The following is a 6,344-nucleotide window of genomic DNA, read 5'->3' as shown; positions in this document are numbered from 1 at the left end:
TTGTGCATACTCAAGTCTCTTGGTGTCTTTTACTAATATTATGTATAATTTTGTAAACTATATAATTTATTTTTATATTTATTACATTTTTATTTTCTCTTTTGTTAAGTATATTAAGCCTTTTTATATAATTATTTAAATGTTCTATTGTGCTTTTTTATTTTTATTTTTTTTTAGAATTTGTAAACAATTATAAATTCTTTAATTTATGTTTGCATTTTTGTTCTGTGAAATTTATTAACCTGAAATTAAGTTTTTTCCCCACCTATTAAAATAGTTTCTTTTAGAAGGGGGGGGGGAAATGTGTTGATCATCAAAACCATTTGCTTTTTATAAAATTTATCAATGATTACATTTTTCTGTATAAAAAATTGTATGTGAATTACATAAAAATTGATGATGCATTTGTAGCATGTGACAAAAGGAAGTGAGAAATAAGAAATTTGAAAGAAGTTACGTAGAATTGTTAGAAGAAGAAGAACATAGAAGTTATATAGCATGTGTTAAGCCATTTTTGAATCTGAAACAAGGAGCATCCTGTTCAATCTCTGAAAATGATCTAGTCCAGTTGATAAATTAAATTAAATACTTTGTTTCATAGCTAAAGAATTTGAATAAACAACTGTAATAAGCGCAAATCTTTTAAAATCTATCCATCACTTCCTTTAAGTTGAAATAGAAATTTATTTCTAAGATAAGAACAATTACTTGACCGAATTAATTAGCTTGGGACAATAAGAATGGAATTTCCACTGTCAAAGTGTTGTATTTGGTAAAGGATCATCTTAAAAGCTCAGTGTACTTTGACTCATGAATGAAAAATTATTCTTATACTTCTTGTTCACTTCATCAAAATGAGTAATAACTTAATAAAGTTTTGATGAGTTGATAAAGTTTGATGAGTTGATAGTTTTATTAGAAAGTGGTACAATCTGTTAGCGAATGTAAAATTAAGCCAAATCTCATAATAATTTCTTTTACAGTAATTATAGAAGGTTTCAAAAAATAAATTTCTGGTTAGCTATTTGAATCAATTACTAAACTTTTTTCATTAAAGTAGTTGGATGTAAGATTATACCTATAAAATTACATGAGTAAAGGAAAAATAATCTTAATATGATTTATCTTTGTAAGCCTTGAATATAATCCAAAATTTATATTGGATAGAGATTGAAGATGCAAGAATAATAATCTTAAATTATGCAAGTTGATATAGTTTAGAGTGAAAAACTTATTTTGTGAAGGACAAATTAAAAATTGTTAGAAAGTCATGTAATTTTAATAATGCTTTGGTCATATACATACCTAAGATAGTTATGGAGCAAGATCATTGAGAATATAATAAGCCAAAAATATGAAATAAAATTTCATCATCATTATTTTCAGGTATATCTTTAAAAAAAAAGGGAAATGTAACAGAGAATAAAAACTTGAAGACTTGGATGTCAAGAAGAATCTGATTAATGCTGAATTGAAATTTATATGAAATATTTGAAAACTGCTGAAAAATTGCACTGGGGAAATTCAAAAGCCAAAACTATGACTGTAAGAAATGGTTTTAAAAAACACTAAAACCTTCAGAATGTCAAAGTTTTAGGTTTAAAATATTTCTTGTATAGTATTAAGTTTTATGATCTAGTGATTAGTTAGATTAACATCCAGTTTTGAAGCTCTACAATAATTTTAGCCACAAATCTATAGTTCTAAATCATACTCGGATATAATAAAAACAAAACCTGATTTTCAATTGCTCATTGTTGTAGCACGTATGTTTCAGTAAATGCATCAGTTTCATGCTACTGCAAACAATTCACGTAGGAGTTTCAATCAAATTCAATTTAGAGAGAATAAAAACTGTTGATTGCAGGATACATTGGTCAATTGTTAAACGATTTTATTAGAAATGATCAAAATTCTTGCTTTGTTCTCTTGTAAATTGAAATGAACTTTGTATTTTGAAATGGTTTCATACTTTTAAAATCATTTTATTTATTTCTTAAATAAACACTTTTATATAATTCTTAATATAGTTAAAAGTGTGTATGTTTAAAGAAGAAAAACTTATTCTTACTTGCAAATTATCATTTTTAATTGAATTGTTAAAAAGATAATCGCTTATATAAAGAAGGATACTTTGTGTTTAGAAGTTGACAAATATATCATGTTGGTAGACTAACTGTGATTGATGCATAGTTTATAAAAAGAAGAAGAAAGTCAGGAGGCAGTTATGAAGAGCATCGGATCATGCCAAATATGAAAATTGTTAGGTGTTACATAAACTCTAAATATTTTAACAAAGAATTTATATTGAAAACTTTACATAAAATTTTATATACAAAATAGAATTTATATCCAACTGCAGTTAGAAAATTTATATTAACTGCCATCTAATAAACATTAATTATCTGCTTAATACTAATGCATATGAATGTTGTATACAGATATTTTTATATATATGTGATCAATATGTTATTTCGGTTTAATATATTGGTATCAATTAAATTCTTAGTAGAACTGATTTTGGAGGAAAAAAAGGAAAGTAAACCTGTTGATTATAGAGATTATAAAATTTTGCTTTTCCACATAAAATATAATTGCAACCTATGTAGTGTAATTTGTTACAGTAATTTTAAAATGGAAATTGAGAGCAGTATATTGGTATCTTTTTTTTTTTTTTCCCCACTGATATACTGTAACATTATTGAAAATAATGTTTGTTTTACGTTATTACATGTGTTTTCCACTTGTTGTTCTGAATAATTGTGTAGGTTAAAGGGTTTTTCAAATTACGCAGACTTGTATCTTTACCATACTATCTTTTAGAATCCATATTGTGACATTCAATGATTTAAAAATTGTAATGTAATTATTAATCACTGCTATTTAATAAAATTGGTCTATGTGAAGTATCCAATTAAATAATGTATATATATTTCTGATTAATGTAGTTTTCTATCTGCTTTAAATTGCTTTAATTATTAATGGTTATATTGTGTTTTTTTAATATTAATCTATTACAGGATGTAACGTAAAAGATATTTTGGTTGTACTAGTGATCTCCTTATTGGTATCTTTGTCATTAAAGAATATTTTTCTCTCACAAAAGGAGCTGTGAAACATGGCATTCTACCAATGAATTATGTAAGTAAATAACCTCTGCTTCTCAGAAACAGTTATGTATGTCTTATTAGGTTCAGTTTCCATTTTGATTTATATGCAATTTGTCTTAAAACTTATATTGCATGCTAAATTATCATTAGTCAAGATTAAATATTAATGTATGGAAAAATTGAATTATTTTGTGGTGATTTCTCGTCCAATGTAATTGTAACAATTTTTATTGCAACTTTAAAAATTCTTTGTTACTGTTTCTGTATGTATGGGAAATTGTGCACCTTGAAACGATTTTTTTTAAAAATTAATTAATTAAAAATTAAACGAATTTTTTGACATTTTATTGCAATAATTTCCAAAAACATTATTGCAAAGAATAAATTTCACACTGTTTCAAAATTTTAAAAAAAAGTGTCTTTTTAATGATAACAAAAAATTTTGAGTTTCAGGAATATTTTAAATTTTTTATTTTATTTTGTTTTATTCATTATTTTTTTGCCTCATTTTTAATATAGATTATATTGTTGCTTTGAAATTCAAGGCGATTTCTATTATTTCATCAATTTTCTATTTTCAATCTTTTTTGGAAGTTTTGGATTCTGTTTAATATCTGTAAAATTTACGAAGAATTAAAAAAATAATGTTAGAATGCTGCCAAATTTAGTAGATAGATAAACTACTCATTTACTTTTTTAATATTGCTATGATGTCATACGACTGGCCTCCTTTGGAAAAATCCATGTATAGAATGAACAGAACATATGAAAGACAACTAAAATAACACGGCTTTAATAGCTAATAATTTGAGGAAATTGCAAACATACAATTATATCTAAAGTATTTAACTGAAATAAAATACCACCAGCACCCCTAGTGAACCAACTAGTCACCAAAGTTGAATAGTATTAAATAAAAATAAGGAAGCATTTTATAATAATAAAATTTCAGAAACAATAAGAAAAAAAATACTAAAGAAATTATTTTTATTAGAATACATGTGTAAAAAGTAATTATTCTGTTAAATGCTTTCCTTGTAATAAATGTCGTTAAAAGAAACAAGTACTGAATTATATCTATAAAATAAATTGCTTCAATAACTAATTATTATATTTTATATTGTAATAAATTTTCCCCAAAATATGCTTCAGAAATTTTCTTCATGCTTTTTGATACATTTCTTATGTCTATTTAAATAGTTCTCATGACATAATTTTTCTGAAAACTAATAGGGATCATTATTCTCAAATCCCAGGTAACTCTTGTTTTATGATATATGTGTGTGTGTATGTGTAAGCATAATTTTTGAAGTAGAGTCGTAGCCGAAGACAGAGACGAAGACTTTGAATTATTAAGTTCGTATTATTGCATCCCGGGAGGCACGGATTATGTACAAGTGGAAGTGACAAGCACAATACAAAACGAAATGAGGGAAAACTGTTGAAAATTTTAACCCTGTGAATATATACTGTGAGATTTTAATTGGGATTTTTAACACGTGTCAATCACAAGTAAGGGAATCATAGGGATCTTTTAGAAGAATTTGTGTAAGTCAGCAATATTTTATCCCTTCACTCGGAGTGTAGGAACTTGGCTTTTAGCCGATTCAGCAATTTTACAAAGCGTCCGTTCAATTAATTAAGTAGAAAAAGTGGAATGGGATCAGGAAATAAGAGAATGTTTTAGAATGATTTTGATATGGGCTGCATTAAGTTAAAAAATTAGAAAGTTAATTAAGTTTAAATTAAATTTTAAAATATCATTATATACAGGGTGCGGCAGAAAAACTCGGACAAATAAATTTTAATATAACTTGATTAAAGATAAATAAATTAACAAAATATAACAATAAGATTAGTCATTTACTGATAAATAAATTTAATTGGTTTCAAAGAGGCCGGCTTTTACAGTGATGTAGAAGCGCAAAAGCTTATTGAAAGTTTCGGCAATGGCCGCAAGTCTTCTTCCTTTAATCTATTTCAGTCCCGCAGAAGCCATTGCTTTAGACAGTCCACATTTTTATGCCGTTTAGTGCAAACCCTAGACTCCAAAATGGACCATGCACTTTAATCATAGGATTGAGATTCGGCGAGTATTGTGCCCATTCTCCAGATGATACCACATCCAGAAAATTTTTCTTCCATCACTCTTCTGTCTTATTAGCCTTGTGAACTGATGCAGAGTCCCACTCCCACTTTACATTGCCGAAGTGCGTTTTGGCCCGGAAATATAAAAGCTTCTAAAATCTCCCACTGGTACATTTTTTGAATTATTTTAGCTCCCTCATCCACAAAAACCAGACATGTTTCGCAAATTCCGCCTCAGACACTGACCGACTTTGGATTTTTGCAATGTTAAACAATTGCTGACGTGCTTAGTGCGTCTACAGACCAGAACCTTAATTCTAGGAGTTACCAGCTTTTGGACGGTAAAGAGCTTCTCATTAGTGAAAAGGAATCTCTCTCAATTCTGACATGCGGCCGTTTCAGAAGTTTCTGACGTCTTTGGAGCCGTACGAGTTTGTTTTCTTCAGTGAGAAGCTGAAATTTCAATCGAACTCTGAAGGCTTCAATCGAAGTCTGATTTTGCCATTCTTTGCACTGATCGATCCCTTATTTCCAGTCACCAGCGATCTTTCTCATGAAAACCTTCGAATTTCATTCAACTCGTCTTTTGATAACCTTACGGATACTGAAAGAGTTCATCATACGTTTCATACATGCTTTGACCTTCATTGCCAAACTCTTTTAAACGATAGATTGCTTCAGACACTATTTGCCGAGGCACATTAAGCAAACGAACGACTTCATGCTGTTTTTCTTCCAACTTTAAAACGGCATATCTTTTGCCTGGCATTGTTAAAAAGGCCAAAAATCAGTACATAAACTAAAAGATGCATTATAAAATATGATATAAATGAAGTGGTAGACAAAAGGAAATGAACAAAAATAAAAAAGAAATGAATTAACTTTTATTCTATGATGTAATAACATTGTCCGAGTTTTTGTGTCGCACCCTGTATATTATATATATATATATATATGAACATAGAAACTAGAATAATTATTTATATCAGCAAGAGATAGGCTGTAGGGATGATGGAAACTTCATTGGGTTTTATTTCTCGTTATTCCTTTACTATTAAAAAGATAGGAATAATCCAAATTAGATGACTTTTTACCGTTTGTATAAAAAGTTTTTTTAAAAGATACAGTTTCAAAGCAGTTCTCAAA

This window comes from Argiope bruennichi, chromosome 5, assembly GCF_947563725.1.
Source record: "Argiope bruennichi chromosome 5, qqArgBrue1.1, whole genome shotgun sequence".
Lineage (NCBI taxonomy): Eukaryota > Metazoa > Arthropoda > Arachnida > Araneae > Araneidae > Argiope > Argiope bruennichi.
This window is presented reverse-complemented; position numbering follows the sequence as displayed.